The sequence below is a fragment of the Cicer arietinum genome, chromosome 6 (genome assembly GCF_000331145.2).
Source record: "Cicer arietinum cultivar CDC Frontier isolate Library 1 chromosome 6, Cicar.CDCFrontier_v2.0, whole genome shotgun sequence".
NCBI lineage: Eukaryota > Viridiplantae > Streptophyta > Magnoliopsida > Fabales > Fabaceae > Cicer > Cicer arietinum.
In genome coordinates this window covers 24,711,086-24,729,627 of record NC_021165.2, presented here as the reverse complement: position 1 = coordinate 24,729,627, position 18,542 = coordinate 24,711,086, and the positions used below count along the sequence as shown (strand labels likewise).

The 18,542-nt window shown below is 28.4% G+C and overlaps 1 long non-coding RNA gene across 1 annotated transcript; it reads left to right on the top strand.

The window, feature by feature from the left end:
* Nucleotides 1–6,554: 6,554 nt before the first annotated feature.
* LOC113784635 (uncharacterized) lies at nucleotides 6,555–8,975 on the top strand. Its single transcript, XR_012163429.1, has 3 exons — nucleotides 6,555–7,847; nucleotides 8,182–8,298; nucleotides 8,426–8,975. It is a non-coding gene; the product is annotated as an uncharacterized lncRNA (long non-coding RNA).
* The last annotated feature ends 9,567 nt before the right edge of the window (nucleotides 8,976–18,542 follow it).

The window sequence follows — 18,542 nt, the reverse complement described above, 5'->3', positions numbered from 1 at the left end:
TATATATATATATATATATATATTAAAAAATGCAATGAATAGAAATAATATAATAATTATTTTATTAAAATATTCATTTTAATTATTGATATATTTTTTACTATCATAAATGTAAAAATGAAATTCATATTTTGAAATGTACTGTACATAATATTAATTAAATAGTACAACTGAAAAATTCTTTCACAGAGAAATTAATACCCACTAATTTGAAATTAATTTTTCCATTTTAATTTGTAGATGGATGATAGTTCGATCATTGAGAAAGTCAAAAACTATGTGAAACAACTTCAAGAACGTGTGAGAGAGCTAGAACAAGAAGTTGGATCGAACAACATTTGTAGCAACAAAGACACTACTTCTTGCAAAATGAAGTCACATGACTACAATTGTGGAACAACAAGTAATATTCTTCCTGAGGTCAAAGCAAGAGTGTTACAAAAAGAAATTCTCATCATAATCCACTGTGAGAAACAAAAGGATGTCATGCTCAAAATACTTACCCACCTTGAAAATCTTCATCTCTCATTAGTCAATAGTAGTGTCTTGCGATTTGGAAAATCCAATCTTGACATCACCATCATTGCCCAGGTACATAATATTGTCTCACGAAAAAAAATCTTTGAAGATTCAGTTATACATACATAAATAGTTATAATTAAAAGAGTCACATGATCACTTAAAAAGTCACGTGACTTTTAATTTTAACCATTTACTATTTAATCAATTAGTAAGATTTATTCATCTCACACTCTCATTATAAGAACTCTCATTTGATAAGTTTCATCTATATATATTATTAAAAAATATGCCAAGATCAATTATTAATATTAATGGAAATTGTGTACGTGTCAAATGTGTGATTTAAAAAGTCTTACATTGATTGAAAAAATAAATATTGAGAGATATATAAGTGAAATAACTCATATACTTACTGAATTAAGTTTTTGGGTAAATATTTGAAGTCCGACCAACTTGAATATTTTTTTTTTTAATCTATAAATTATTATTATTAGAGGGATATTATTTTCTTACTCAAAATTTACATGATTTTTCATCTATCTTGTTTACAATCATGTTAAAAGGGAGGGCAATTGTGTAGCCCATACCCTAGTTTAGATATGGGCTTAGCCCACCTGAAACATGGATTGGTGAAATTCTCCAATTCCTGTTTCAAGCTGTTGTACATGATATATTTTCCCATTTGGGTCTATAATTGATTTTGGAAAATTATACTCTAAACCTCTCATATTATAGTTCTACCTCCACAAATGTTATGAAATGACATTTTTATTCTCATGTAAATATTAAAAGTTTTTATTTTCACTCACAATATCATTAGTTTTTAATACACAAATGAGTGTCAAAATTTTCTTTTATTTTCAGAAATTTTTTTTTAAGTTTTCCGGTACAATGTTATTCTGTACCGAAAAATTTGAAACTCCCAAGTTTTTCAATAGTTTAAAAATTAAATTTTTTTCAAAAAAAAAAAATATTATGTAACGGAAAACTTGAAACTTCAAGTTTTTCGGTACATAAATTATATTTCGAAAAGCTTTTTTCAAATTTTCTAATACACATCTTGTTCCGGAAAATATGAACTCCCATTTTCCAGAAATTTAAAAATGATTTTTTTTTTCAAAAACAAAAGTTGTTTTGTACCACAAAACGAAAACCCTAAGTTTTCCGGAAATATAAATTTTTTTTTTCTTTCAAAAATAAATGAACTGTACCAAAAATATTTTTTCACATTTTTTGGTTCATAACTTGTTCCGAAAAACTTGAAACCTCCAAGTTTTTCGGTAGTTTACAAATTAAATATTTTGAAAAAAATAATATTATGTACTGGAAAATCGGAAACCCTAAGTTTTCCGATACAAAAGTTATATTATGGAAAACTTTTTTTAAATTTTCCGGTACACACTTATTTCGAAAAACTTGGAACCCCTAAATTTTTTGAAAATCTTTGGATAGAAAAAAAATAATTTAAATTCGTAAAATAATAAAAAATTTCAAGAATAAAGTTGACATCTTTTTTTAAAATTATAGGGTATAAATATAATAGTGGGGGTATAGGGTAAAATGTTCTTGATTTTGAGGTATGTTTTTCTTTAGAAGTTCGTTTAAGAAAACACAGGCCCAAATCCAAAAGGAGATGTGGAACAATATCCGAAGGGAAAACGAAACAAAGACTTGTTTTATTGGACCTGCTTAATTGATCACTACTACCTAGAAAAAAAAAAGAAAAAAAAGAATTAGTGATAAAAATTTAAAATTTAGAAAAAATGAGTTCATTTTTAATTCTCTCGTCACTAAATTTGATTAGAGACCGAATTAAAAGATTCTTTTTTATTTATAATTTTGATCTAATTTATTTGTTTCTAATTTAATTTTTTTATTTTTCTATGTTTTTTTTTTAATTTTTTTTAACTTAAAAATATTAATTCCGTCCTTCATAAACTTCGCAAAGAATACATATGCCAGTTTATACTTAATTTGACTATGTAATTATTGAACATTTTTTTACTAATTAGATGCATTCATGTATTAAATGAAGTTAACATGAGGTTTTGACTTGCTATGAATATATATACTGCAGATGGATGATGGATACAATATTAAATTGGATGAACTAGTGCAAACTTTGAGATTAGCAATCTCAACGTAGTAACACGATAAAAATTTCAAAAGCATCAAAATGATTTATATTTTAATAAATTAGGATGAATTTTATGTATTTTAACTTGATTTGTAATAATTTTTAGTTTGTTTTAATTTGAAATTGTAATAGTTTTAGTTTAGATTTAATTAATATATAAGTGAAAATACTTTGCTTCCTGAAGTTTAATTTATTATAGAAGAATATAATGGAAGCCCAAAATAGGTTAAAGAATAGTGTCATGACTCGTTTAGATTTAGAGATAATATTATTATAAATATTCATTTGTAACTTAATTGAAACAAGTTTGAAATCAATTAAAGTTTTCTCTTAAAGGAGAATATTAAGTAAGATATGTATTCTTTTTAAATTCTTGATTTAGAACTTACTTGAATCTTATCAATGACTTCTTTATTATTGTGGCAGTTTCTAATTAGCTTATTAATCTTCTTAATCTAACTTTTCTTCAATTCTTTTTCTTCTTTCATTTGTTACTTTATATGAAGAAATCACTTAATAAATTCTTCATCAATTGTGGAATCAACCCAATTCCATATTATAGCATATTATAGCATGTGTTAGTTAGGTATGAATCAAGTTTAGTACTAAGTGTTATTTTGTTCAAATGGAATGGTGTAGTTCAAGTTGTGGTATATGTCATCTCATTTACTATACATATGGACACCATTTTAATTACTCTAAAAATTAATTGTTGTTGTATTATTCAAGTTTTTGGAGGAGAACTTTACATTAATGTAGAAACCCCCGGTTTGATCGATTGGTAGAATTTTTTTTTTTTGTTTAGGAAGTCAATTAGTAAGTTAATATACTTACTTTCTATATAATAATTTTTTACTTACTAAAACTTTCATCATAAAAGTAGATGTTTAGATATTTGGTTAATTTCCATATTTGTAATAGAGTACAAAAAATATAAATTATGGTGAGGTAAGGAAATATATAATTTAAACAATTAAAAATAATAATTTTTTCAAACTAAAAATATTGGATGTGCAATAAAATTCTTTGGTTTAAAATTTTTTAGTTAGTCGATCTGTGTGAGGTACCCATTATATTTTTGTTGATCCATATTTGTATTACTTTTCTATATGAATATATCTTTATCTTACATCTACTATAATTACATTTCTATTTTATTCTCTCTATATGTTTTTTATTTAATAATTATGTATAAGTATGTCTTTGGACATCTGCTTTGTGTGTTGGTATTTCTTTAATTATGTTTTTATAATATATTATTTATTATTAAAAAAATTAATAATCCTCTAATTTCCTTTTTTTTTTAAATCTCAGTCTTATTTTTGTAAAAAATAAAGTTATATGTAATAAAATACTTTCCTTATAATTTCCATTTTCCTTTGTAATTTGTAAATGTTCAATATCACTTTGTTTTTTCATTATTATTAGAAAATTATTCTAACTCGTTCTTAAAATCTTATGTATAAACAAAACATTTAAGTATGATATATAGTTATAGTTAAGATAATATTATTATATATTAGTAGTAAGAATATTTTAGATTTTTTTATTCTCTTGTATATATAATTATTGTAACTCTATCACACTTTTTGTTCATTTAGTTTATGAAATCTAGTGGGTTCTTTGTCTTCCTCCTCTCTTCATCTTCCTCATTTCTTTATTTATCATTGTTAACATGGTATCAAAGAGCTTGGTTGATTTTATGCTACTCCTTTTGCGACCGACATCGATTTGCTTCCTCTGTTTCCGACTTGATTCTACATGTCTGTTTCTTGCGCGATTCTACTCTTTTGTCTCTAGTACAATTCTCTTTTTTTTTTTTTTTCGAGCGTGGTTCTACTATTTTTCCAACACAATTTTGTTTGGTTTTTTGTTGACTCTGCTATTGATAGGTTATCCCTAATTTATTTTGTCTCAACGATAAATTTTTGTTTTATTTTTCTTTTATAATTTGTTATGGTTGGTGCTAACGATGATTCTCTTCAAGTTGTTAGTGTTCACCTCAATGGACAAAATTACTCTTATTGGAGTTATGTGATAAAAAAAGTTTTGATTGGTAAAGATAGGTGGGGTTATACTTTGGAACTTCTGTTAAGCCTACATATAAAAAGGATGAAGCTAAATATGTAAAAGATTTAAAAACATGAAATGTTATTAATTCAAAAACCATTACTTGAATTAATAATTATGTTAAGTTGCCTAAGGAGTGCAACTAGCAAAATATGATATTGCTAAACAGATTTGGGATCACTTGAAATGTTTGTATGTTCAGTCTAACTTTGCAAAATGTTATCAGTTTAAAAGCAATATTAAGGCCCTTAAGCATAACAATATGACTATTCATGAATTCTATTTCGCAATGACTAATTTGTGGGACCAATTGGCTCTTATGGACTCAACTGAGGTAAAAGCTGTCAAAGCATACATTGATCAGAGAGAGGAGCAACGTCTGGTTCTTTTTTTTTTTTCCTGATGGATCTTCGTGATCATTTTGTGGGCCTTCTAGGGGGGGGGGGGTATTTTGCATCGTTCCCCTTTTCATAATATTGAATCAGTAGTTAGTGAATTGTTGGCAGAAGAAATCAGACTTAAGACCTACTCCACTAAGACCAATAAGAGAATTATATCAACTCCTCCATATGTTTTTATTGCTCTTATTCAAAAGGAAAATCTCAAAGGAGGGTTGGATTTGGTAATGATGCATGTGCTTTTGGCAAAGAAAAAGGCCATTCAAAAGAACATTATCCGAAATTAGGGAGAGCACATAAGAAGAATTTTAGGGGATCATCGTCCAAATGTTGTTGCTTATGATACTCCTACCATTGGCTCTAGGTCTAGTTATCTATACTCATCTAAGACTGTTTCCCAAATATCTGATATTGTAGAACAACTTCAAAAACTTCTTGGCACTAAATGACATGCCATTTTGAAGGTGCAAACACGAGAAGGGAGTTGAATTGTGTTTGATAAAGTTGATAACTTTTTGCTAATTTGATGAAGGTTGGTTGGTTTTTATGAATTACTCAGATAAAAAGCAATCAGATTCAACAACAATAAACAATGAAAGAATAATTAATTTTACACATATATTTATCTTGGTTCACCACTTACTTGGCTACATCATGTCCCTTCATTCAGAAGGCTTTAATCCACTAATTCAAATACCTTGAATTACAAAGCACCTAACCCTCCAAGCCAGTCTTCCCAAACAACCTGACAACCTCAGACTTTTGATGAACTAACCACATTGACCCTACAAGCCAAGTCTTCTCCTAACAACCTGATAAACCCAGATTAAAGAAGGAACTAAACCACTATCGGGTTGGATACAAAAGATTGGAACCTAAATAGTTGCTTCTAACAAAGCTGAAAATAATAATAACTCTCACACTCTAAGAAAAGAACACTTAGAAAATATTTATAACCTGAACAAGTGTTTCTCTCGTTGAACTCTAAGATGAATTGAGAACTTTGAGCTTGAGTTCTTATACTCTTTTATGTTTTTCGATGTTTTTCTCCTTCAGCCTCGAATGTCTATTTATAGTGAAACTTTGGACTTCCAACTTGTTTAATTCTGAATTGTATCTTGTTCATATTGAGTTTATAATTTCTTCAGATTGATTATGTTCTTATTTTGAGTAGATTGAGTTTGTAAATTATTCATATTGATTCTGTTCCTATTTTGGATAGATTGAATTTGTAAATTCTTTAAATAAAATCTTCTTCAAATCTTCATCAAATGTTGATCAAATATTCTTCAAATCTCAACTTAGTCAAAAAGCTTATAAATATGAATCAAATTTTATTTTGGATTTTCGTCAATTATAAATTTGAATAAAATCTTATTTTAAATTTTCTTCAATTATAAATTTGAATCAAATCTTATTTTAGATTTTCATTAATTATAATTTGAAATCAAATCTTATTTTAGATTTTCTTCAATTATAAATTTGAATCAAATCTTATTTTAGATTTTCTTCAAAAACATGAATCTTCTTTCATACTATTTGAAGTTAAATATATTATTCTCATAAAATACTTTTGTTAACATCAAAACTCTAAATGTAAAATCAACTTGGTTCCAACAATGTCTGCCACATCGTCTAAAGGTTTGAACTCCTCTAGTTTGTCAGGTATACCTCTTTCCATATGGATTCTTGATTTTGGAGCATATCACCATATGATATATGATGATAAATCTTTTGTATATGTTAATCTTGCCTCGTATGTGTCTGTTATGACTGATAATGGTACTCCTATGTCATTTGTAGGAATTGTTTCTATCTCCACACCTAACTTGTCTTTTTATGATGTTTATTATATTCCTAACCGCACTTTGAGGCTTGCTTCTATTAATCAAATATGTGATTTCGGTTATTCCGTTATTTTTTCTTTCACTTCTTGTTGTGTGCATGATCCACATTGCGGTAGGCTGATTAGGACAGACCATAGAAAGAGGCGACTTTATGTTTTAGATGACATGTGAGTCCCAGATATTACAACCTCAACAACTATAGCTGATTTAATATCTAGTTTTCGCTTGAATTCTTCGTCTTCTAGTTTTTATTTATGGCATTCTCGCCTTGGACATGTATCAACTTCTAGATTAAAATATTTGGCTTATACTGTAGCTTTAGGAAAGTTACAAACCAATGATATTTGAAGTTGTTGTGGTTGTAAACTTGCTAAATGTCCTGCTTTTCCGTTTAGTAAAAGTGTTTATGTTTCATATGCGCCTTTTGATTTAGTTCACTCTGATGTTTGGGATTCTTCATCGGTTCTCACCAAAGGTGGATCTAGATATTGTGTTTTGTTTATTGATGATTACACTCGTTATTATTGAGTTTATCTTATGAAAAATCCATCTGAATTTTTTAACATTTATCATATGTTTCGTGCCATGGTAAAGACTCAACATAATGCTATTATAAAATGTTTTCGATGTGATTTAGGTGGTGAATACATCTCTAATAAATTCTTTGAATTACTAACTTATGATGACACCCTCCATCAGACATCTTGTACCGATACTCTTCAACATAATGGAGTTCTAAAAGGAAACATCATCATATTATTGAGACTGTTAATTCCCTTTTGTTGTCTGCTTCGGTTCCCAGTGAGTTTTAGGGGGAAGCAGTTCTTACAGCTGTTCATGCTATTAATAGAACTTCGTCGTCTGTCATATCAGGTTTGTCTCCCTTTGAAAAATTATATACTTCTAACTCTAAAAGTCTATGGTTCTACTTGTTTTGTTCTTCGGCCAAAGGTAGAGCGCAGTAAGTTGTCTTCTCGGTCTACCATGTGCGTTTTTCTTGGTTATGAGGATAGTCAAAAGGGTTATCATTGTTATGATTCTCATGCAAGAAAACTATATGTTTCTTGTAATGTTGTTTTTCTTGAGCACATCCCTTTTTATTATGTTGCTATGATTATCAAATTATTAAGAGTTCAGAATTAACCCATATTGATCCATTTGGTTCTAATGATAATACTTCTAGTGATTGTAATGTTGAAAATTGCAGGAAAAATAGTACTACTCCACATGATGACATCCCTCTTGTCCCCCTTTTTGTTCAACCACCTCATGCGATTGTTGATCCTCCGTCTACGTCTCCTCGTCACCCCTCTCGTCATAATAAGTATACTCATTTACCTAATTTTGTCTATTCCAATTATTCAGCTTCGTTTGCTTCTTTTGTAATCTATATTCACAATTTGTCTGAGTTCTCGTCTTATAAAGAGGTTATTCTTGATATTCTTTGGCAGCAAGCTATGGCAGAAGAACTCTCTACATTGCACAAAACAAATACTTAGGAATTAATACATCTTCTTCCTTGAAAGCGTACTATTGGGTTTCGTTGGATATACAAGATCGAAACTAAGTCTAATGGGCTGGTTGAGCTCTATAAAATACGTCTTGTTGCTAAGGGATTCTCTCAACAATATGATATAGATTATGAAGAAACTTTTACTCATGTAGCCAAGATGACCACTATTCGTACTCTTATTGTTGTTGCATCTATTCTTCAATGGCATATTTTCCAAATGGATATCAAAAATGTTTTTTAAATGGCGAGCTTCATGACGAAGTCTATATTGTCCCTCCACAATGAGTTTCACATAATTATAGGGAAGTGTGTAAGTTAAAAAAAGGTTTTCTATAGTCTTAAATAGGCTCATTGAGCTTGGTTTGAGAAATTCTGTATTGTGATCACTTTTCTTGGTTTCCGCTCCAGTGAACATGATTCTGCATTGTTTATAAGGTCTACTACTTTTGGTCGCATTATACTTTCTTTGTATGTTGATGATATGACTATTACAGGTGATGATGATAGTGGAATCAAGGAGTTGAAATTGTAGTTAGGCAAGCATATTGAGAATAAGGACTTGAGAACTCTTCGCTATTTCTTGGGGATTGAAGTTGCTTACTCTCCTAAAGGCTACCTTCTTTCTCAATTAAAGTACATTGTCAACATTCTTGAACATGCTCGTCTTTCTGATAATAGAGCAACATATACTCTTCTTGAGTTGAATATGAAATATGTTGCCTCAAATGGTGTTTCTTTACCAGATCTCACTTTGTACTGTACTTTGGTTAGCAGCATTGTGTATCTTACGATTACCAGACTTGATATTGTTTATGTTATTCATGTTGTTTTGTCAGTTTGTTGTATCTCCCACTATAGTACATTGGGCAGTTGTTCTTTGTTATCTTCGAGGAACTCAATTTCAGAGCCTTATCTTTCTGTCGTCGTCCTCATTGGAGTTATATGCTTATTATAATGCTAATTGGGTTTGTGACACCAAGATCGTAAGTCCACCACAAGATTATGTATCTTTCATGGAGACTATCTTGTTTCTTGGAAGAGTAAGAAACAAGACATTGTTTATCTCTCTTCTACAGAAGTTGAGTACCGTGCTATGACATCCACTACTGTTGAAATAATGTGGTTGCGTTGAATTGTATCTTATATGAGCATCTCTCTTTCTGAGCCAACTCTAATGCACTGCGATAACAAAGGTTTTATTTAAATTGCTCATAACTCGGTCTTTGTTGAACGCACCAAGCACATTGAGATTGATTGTCATCTTACTCGTCATCATCTTCACCATGGAACCATTACTCTACTGTTTGTCTCGTCTTCCTTACAGATTGTTGATTTATTCACAAAGATGCATTTCATTAAACATTTTCGTTTTTTGGTTAACAAACTCTTGATATTCCATGTTAATGTATCGTAAGTTTGAAGAGAGATATTAAATAATGTTATTATATATTAGTATTAAGGCTATTTTAGACTTTTTTATTCTATTCTATTCTATTATATATATATATATAATGTCTAGTTGTTTCTTTCAATTTTCCTATAACACTCGCTCTTTTAGAATCAATTGCATGTTGAATGTATTCTATATGTCTCTGTTTTAATGTTATCAATTTTTTGAATCAAATGTTTAAAATTTAAAACTTGTACATTAGATTGAAAGTATCAAATTTTAATCAAATGTAGCCTTATGTGATGGATGGAGTCACCTATGCAGATATATTGTCTTCTGTATTTGAATCATATTTCAATACTATAGTAGTAAGAGATATATATATATATATATATATATATATATATATATATATTGTAACCCTATCGCACTAAACTTTTTATTCATTTGATTTATGAAACCCTAATGTTCTTTGTCATCCTCCTCTTTTCATCTTCCTCCCTTCTATATTTATCATTGTTAACTATAGTTATATACTTATTATTTTATTTATTTATTAATTTATAGTTATATAGTAACATATGCAGTTGATAAAAACAAAAATTAAATAAATGAATATATATCGATCATAATTTAAAATAAATTTGAGTTTGGTTAATTGAGTGTGGTGATAAATAAATACAAATATAGGAATAAGTTATTTTTATTGATAATGGATAAAGTAAATTTAAGAAAAGAATTTAACATTATAATCTTAACATAAGGAGGTCAAATAAAACTCTCACAAAAAGAAGTTTATTTTTAACACAACTTTGTTCAACTAACGCAAAAGGTCCCAATACTATTCAAACTATTATATAAGAGCTTGCGTATATATTAAGAATTCTTACATGATGTCATAAAAGTAACACCACTCTTCTACTATTGCATCGATCTCTTTTGTCACCCTCTTCACAAGCATGATTACTATTGTAACTTTCGATGATTGATCTTTTCATTGAATCTTTTCATTATTCCTCCAATTCTTTCTTTCCCTTTTATACTTGCATCTTTTGTTAAGTCTAAATATTCCTTTTGTATTTTCTAAAATAAAGTTTGGATCTATTAAAATACTACCTTCATAATTTCCATCTTCTTCCGTAATATGCAAGTGTTCTATATCGTTTTTTTTTCTTTTCCATTTTATAAGATAATAATTTTAAACTAATTTTTAAAACAAAACAAATGAGCATAATAATTATAATGCATAATTGAATAGACATATCTGATCATACTTAGAGGGTTCATCCATAACAAAACTAGATACGTTTATAAGCAAATCAAAGATATCATAATTAAAAACTCAAATAGCAAAACCACTTTGATTGTATGAACCAGAAAAAGTTGAGGAAAATGATATGGACAAATTATCAAATCAAGCAAAAGATCTAACAAAATGTTTAAAATATAGAATATGAATAACTTAGAAAGGAAGAGACTATCTGTATTGATTAGAATTAGGAAAATAAGTAGTTAGAAAAATATTAAATATTATTCAAAACAATTAGAAGAATGTATTAAAGGGTGTATTAGTGAAGGAAATAGGTAAATGATAGAAAAATTACTTATAAAAGAAGAAAACATATTAATAAAATTCGAGAACTAAGAAAAAACAAAAATTAGCATTGTTGAATTTATTGTAAAATAAAAAGAAATAAAAATAATAATAATTTAATCATAATATAATTTTATATGATTGAAAAGAAAAAAAAATTATAAAAAATTAAGATGTATATGGAAACTTGAATTACCAATAGATATAAAAACCAAAATACGTAAAGAATATGAAAAATTATGCGGACAAGCAATACTCTACGAGAATGAAATCGATTATGCAATAGAAAATTTTATGGATAACGTTTTAATAGATGAATTTTATGGAAAATTTATAGATATTTTTTTTTTAATTTGTCACTAACAACAAATACAATTTTAAAACAAAATTGAACTTACATGGTTGAATTTACATGGTTGAATTTGAAACAAAAATATTATAAAGACAAAAATAAAATAAAAAAACCTAAATTACATGTACCAAACAAATATTTAAGCCTTAAAAAAATATAACACAATAGAAAAAAATTTAAGAAAATTAAAACTTGAACAAATTTTAAATATAATGCAATGTGAAAAATTAAAAATAGAAATAAAATTGAAATGGTACAAAGAAAAATTAAAAAATTAGAAAAAGAATAAAAACACAATCAAATTTACAAATTATAGAACATTTTTTTTTCAACAAAATAAATTTTGTTAAAATGAAAATCGTACAATTAAATTGATCATCAGTTGAAACATTTTCAAACCCTATTAAACTCAACAAAAAAAGTAAAAAAAAAATGTCAATGATGAATGTAAATCTTTAAAAAAACTAATGAGAAATTACTAAACCAAAAACATAATGCTAACAAACAAACAAATTTCTTCCACATATAATCAACGATCGATAATACTACAAGATCCACAATCTTTAATATCACCATGTGATGACAATAAATGTGTAAGGTTGAGAGAGTATTGAATTTGACGATGGCATACACAATTCTCTTACTCAAAATACGGCACCCACTAAATGAGTAATTCCTAGTCATTTCAACAAACACAAAAGGAGAAATTTGAAAAGAAAAAAAAATATATATTATAACAAGAAAGGAAACAAAAATGTTGCACTAAAAGAAATTTGAGGAATGATTTCAGAAACCTTAATCGATCTCTCTTCAATTATCTTGTTAAAAGAACAATAGATATAATAAAAGTATTATATGAAAAATAAAATTATCCTTTTTGGTTTTGACAAAAGGTTAGATTATCCTATAAAGCGAGAAAATGATAATAAAACTAATAAAATGTCATAATATCTTATATAATACGAAAAATAAATTATATATGCACAGAAAAGGAGAAATCAAAAGATCTTTAAGTAAGTAGAATTTAATTTAGAATATTTCAAATTAACTCTAAAAATAATTTAAAACTTAAATTAAAATATCAAACTCAGTGGTAAAAATAACATACTAAAATTGTATATCAAATAGAGCAAGTTTGCTATACACTTTTTTACCACCACCGGAAGTCAATTATTTTCCTTCTTCTCTTGGTAATGTGCGGCTGCCTTCTTTATTTCTTTAATAATAATAATAATAATAATAATAATAATAATAATAATAATAATAATAATAATAATTAGATTAAAAAAATGTTATTTACACAAAACTCTCAAGGCAAACGAAATTTTGATCTAACTTTTTGTCACGACTCACGACTCAACAAATATCCCCCTCACGACTCAAGTGGGAAGGTACTGATCAACCATTTCATTATTCTTTCTACAACATATCATCTTCGATAAAGGCAAGACCTTCGTCATCATATCTGAACCATTCTCATCATTATGAATCTTTTCTATTGAAAATGACTTCAATTTCAATACATCTCATATTCAATGATACTACACCACAATATGCTTCGACTTTCCATGAAAAGTCGGATTCTTGCTGATATGGATCACACTCTAACTATCACAAAATAATACAATCTTGTCTTGCTTGAAGCCTAAATCATGTAGAAATATATTCATCCATAAGAGTTCTTTGGAAGTTTCATTTGCTGTAGTGTACTCAGCTTCAATAGTGGATAATACAACGCACTATTGTAACCTTGATTGCCAAGACACAACTTCTCCTGCAAACATCATCATATAACCAAAAGTAGATTTTTAAGAATTAAGATCACCTGACATATATGTATGTGTAGCCATCCAACACAGCTTCACCACCTCCATATCATAAACACACTTTTGAAGTACCTCAAAGATTTCTTATAATCCACTTCACTGCTTGCCAATGATCTTTACCATGATTATAGAGAAACTGATTGACAACTCCAACTGCATGAGCAATATTTAGCCTCTTGCATACCATAGCATACATAAAGATGTCAACTGCCAATGCATAAAGAACCTTCATCTCTTCTTTGTCTTTCTCACTTGAAGGACATTAATCATAATTCAATTTGAAATGAGTAGTAAGTGGAGTACTAACAAGTTTGCAATTGCTCATGTTAAACCTCTCTAACACTTTTTCAATGTAATGGTGTTGAGACAACCATAATTTATTATTCTTTCTCTCATGAGTGATTCTCATGCCTAGAATTTGTTTTGCAGGACCCAAGTCTCTCATTGCAAAAGACTTGTTCAAATATTTCTTTAGAGATTGAATGTTCTTAGCATCGTGACCAACAATCAACATGTCATCCACATATTACAAAAGAATAATATAATTCCCATAAGATAATTTCTTAACAAACATACAATAGTCAGAATTAATTTTACCGTACCCATGTTTCTCCATGAAAGAATCAAATTTCTTGTATCATTGTCGAGGTGATTGTTTGAGGCTATACAAGTTTTTCTTCAATTTACAAATAAGCTGCTCTTTACCTTTGACTTTGAAATCTTCTAGTTGCTCTATATAGATCTCTTCCTCCACATAACCATGAAATAATGCAGGTTGACCATCAAGTTATTCAACTTCTAGATTCAAACTAGTTGCTAACCCGAGCACAACTCAGAAAGAGGACATCTTTATCACAAGTGAAAAAATTTCATCAAAGTCAATACATTTTCTCTAATTAAAACATTTCACAACCAATCTTGCTTTGTATCTTGGTTGAGAACTATTCTCTTTTGTCTTTATCTTGTGTATCCATATGTTCTTGAGAGCTTTTCTGCCCTTAGGCAACTTTACCAAATCAAATGTGAGATTCTCATTCAAGGAATTCATCTATTCTTGCATGACCTTGAACCACTTTTCTTTATCAACATTTATAATAGTTTCTTGATAGTAATCTTACTCTCTATTATCAGTAATCATCATATACTCATGTGGAAGATATCTTTTAGAAGGTTGATGTTCTCTAATAGATTTTCTCAATTCAAACTCAATTAATGGCTCAGTTGGAACCTGCTCATCATGATGAGGTACATGATCATCAGTTACATTCTAATAATTTACTTGTTTATCTCCCCCATTAACAAACGTTTCTGTAGGGGCTTAGGAGCAACATCAATGTAACTTATGGAATTAGATATATGTTTCTCAACTTTATCAAAATCTTCAATAGTTTTGTCTTCCAGAAATATCACATCTCGACTTCTGATAATTTTCTTGCAACTGGATCCTACAATCTATAACCAAATTTTTCATCACCATAACCAACGAACACACACTATTTGGATTTACTATCAATCTTGGACCTCTCATCTCTTCGAACAGGAACAAAACATTTGTAACCAAAAACTCTCAAATGACGGTAAGAGACATCTTTCCCTGCCCACACTCTATTTGGAACATCCCCATCAAATGGAATAAAAGGAGAAAGATTGATTAAATCCACAATAGTTTTCATTGCTTCACTACAAAATGATTTTCACAATTTTGCATGAGAAAGCGTACATCTGAGTCTGTCATTCATCGTACGATTCATTCTCTCTATACCACCATTATGCTTAGGTGTCTTTGGAACTGTTTTCTCAAGCTTGATTCAATATTCTCTATAATACTCTTCAAACAGACCTATGTATTCACCATCGTTATCTGACCGAATACATTTCAGTTTTCTTCCCTTTTCTCTTTCAACACTTGCATGAAAATGCTTGAAGACTCAAAGTACCTAATCTTTAGATTTTAGAGGAAAGTCCTACACTTTTTCAGAGTGGTCGTCACTAAAAGTAACCAAATACGATGCACCACTAAAAGATTTACTACCCATCATGCAAATATCAGTATTAACTAAATCAATACTATTTTTCCTTATATGAGCACCAATTTTATGTAAAGAAACTCTATGTTGTTTTCCAGCAAAACAATGAGTGCATGTCTTTGCCCCTTTGCAACCACTAAAGACCCTTTAGTGATTTTACATATACCACCAGTAATAAAGTAAGTTTGATAACTCTCAACATCCAAGGCTTTCACCGGAATCAAATTGAGAAGAATATTAGGAACATGTCTAACATTCTTCAATTGAAGCCTGCAACCAATCCCAATTTTAACCCAAACATCATATCCAAATCTTTATTTTTCTCCTCCATTTAAATGCACAAATCAAATCAACTGAGCTCTGATACCATTTTGTTGGGAAAAACAAGAGATAACTATCTCAATAATGTGGAATATTTCTCTCTCACTTGTGTGGATAAATGGTCAAACTGAAAATACAATTTCACATAGCAACAATAATTGTCAGAAAATTAAATATGAGACAAACACAATATTTAACGTAGAAAACTTATCTCAAATTAAAATAATAAAAACCACGAGACCTAATCCAGTAAAAATTTCCACTATAATAATTAATCGGTACATCAGAGTCATCTTAGTAACACTAGGGAATATTAATCAACAATAACAACAACATTCCACTAAAGCGTGTATATCAAAGTAACTCTCAGAGAATATAAAACTACTAACACTGTATATTAAAAAAACAAACTCAGCAGTAGAAATAACATACTAAAATTGTAGACCATACTAAAGTGTGCCTTGCCTTTTTTCTTCTCTGTTGTGCGACACTCCTTTTCTTTTGCTTTGGGGTTTCAAAAATTATTTTCCTTCTTTTTATTTTTCTTCACATAGGCCAAATCTAATAAATAACTTTATTCGTCTTTTTTTTCTTTCTTTCTTTCTTTAATAATAATAATAATAATAATAATAATAATAATAATAATAATAATAATAATAATAATAATAATAATAATAATAATAATCTTGGAGAGTGAGTCCATCCAACAATATAATACGATCTTTTGTAAAAAAAATTATTTTTGATACACTTTGTTGTTTGAATATGTTTTTATATATTATCATTTTTTGGCTTCTTAAAAAGAGAAATTCAATTTAATAATTATAAAAGTCAACTATACAAAGAATTATGAGATTGAGAGCCTACAAAGAATTAAAGACAATTTAATTTTCTGTGGATAAATATAGTCACTATCTGGCTTTATTCTAGTTGTGATAACATCTAAATATAGTAATATTTGTCAAAATCTTCAATAACAATTTAATAATATAATATTTATCGGCTAAACTAAATTTTTCAGAGCTTACCACTTTGATGTAGCTGAAATTGGAATTTCATAAATGCCCTCGTTTTTTTTTTTTCGTTGCAAAATAATTGTTTTAAACAAATTTACAATTCATTAGAGATGTCAATAAAATCCGCACATGCAAGTATCTATTCAAACCCGTTTGATTTAAACGAGAAAAACCTGCTTTAATTAGATGCGGATGCAGATTTTTCTCAATATTAAAATTAGGGGCGGAGATGGTTTTGGGGGTGGTGATATCCACCTCACACCCGCACCGGAATCTGCTCCGTAAGTAATATTATTACAATTTTTAAATTTTATATACATATACATATTAAATATTTTTTTAAATATTAAAAATTATAATCTTATTTTGATAGAAAATATTTTTTAATTTTATTATTATCTAATAATGATTATTTTTTATATTAATTATACGTAGATATGTTTTTTAAATTTATAATTTTATATATATATGGGTGCGGACAAGGAAACTCGAACTCCATGGCGAACGAAGATGTGATCCTAAATTTTACACTCGCTATGAAACAAAAACATATGCGAATTTTTTTCGATTAGTCAGATGTGCGGAGGAGGAGGCGAAATCCATCTCCACCCTGCCCCATTGCGATGTATGCAATTCACATCAACTTCTTGTAATTCAATTATCTCGAGGCTATACACATGCATATATATATATATATATATATATATATATATATAATTTACCCTTTTTTGTGTTACATTTCAATGCACAAATTTCAATTTCCGTGAATCACTTTAACTAGCACATCAATATGGGACAATTTTTAATTTCTGCATGCAATTTCTATGTTTGTTATGTTGTGTTCATTTATGACTCTCCCTACCCCAAAGTTTGTCTGCTTCTCCCCTCGAATTTATAAATTAAAATAAGACAATTATTGTGATCATTCTGAAGGTTGAAGGGTCGCATTCCAACTTCTGTCTGGCTTGTTCTTATTTTATTTGAATTTTGAAATTATTCTTGTACTACTGTTATTATGATATATTTCTTATTTTATATAGATGTTATTAAAGTAACAAATTTAGACCCTCCCGAGTATATTAGTGTTCTTTCTTTTAATCAAGTTATGAAAATTATTTAGGATGAGTTAATTCAATATCGCAATAACTAGAACACCACATGTTAAGAATGATTAATTGTAAAGAGAAATTCTATTTGATATTAATGAAAGACTATGTTAGAACAATTGTGTAACTCATTGGTTATTATAAGTTTTAGAGCTAAATAAGAGGAACTTCCATCTAGTGTTTAAAAATGACAAATTTTTTTTAACAATATGGTGCAACCAAAAGAAACTTTATATCAATAGATACAAAGTAAATGATTTGTTTACTAATGTAAATCATCTAAGAGTTAATGAACAAGTCTCATTAGTGATATCTTAAACTCTCGTAAATTAATTAAATCATTTAGTTTTGATATTACTATTATCGATAACTTGAGGTATTACATGGTCAGTAGGAATAAATTTACAATCCCATTATAATGTG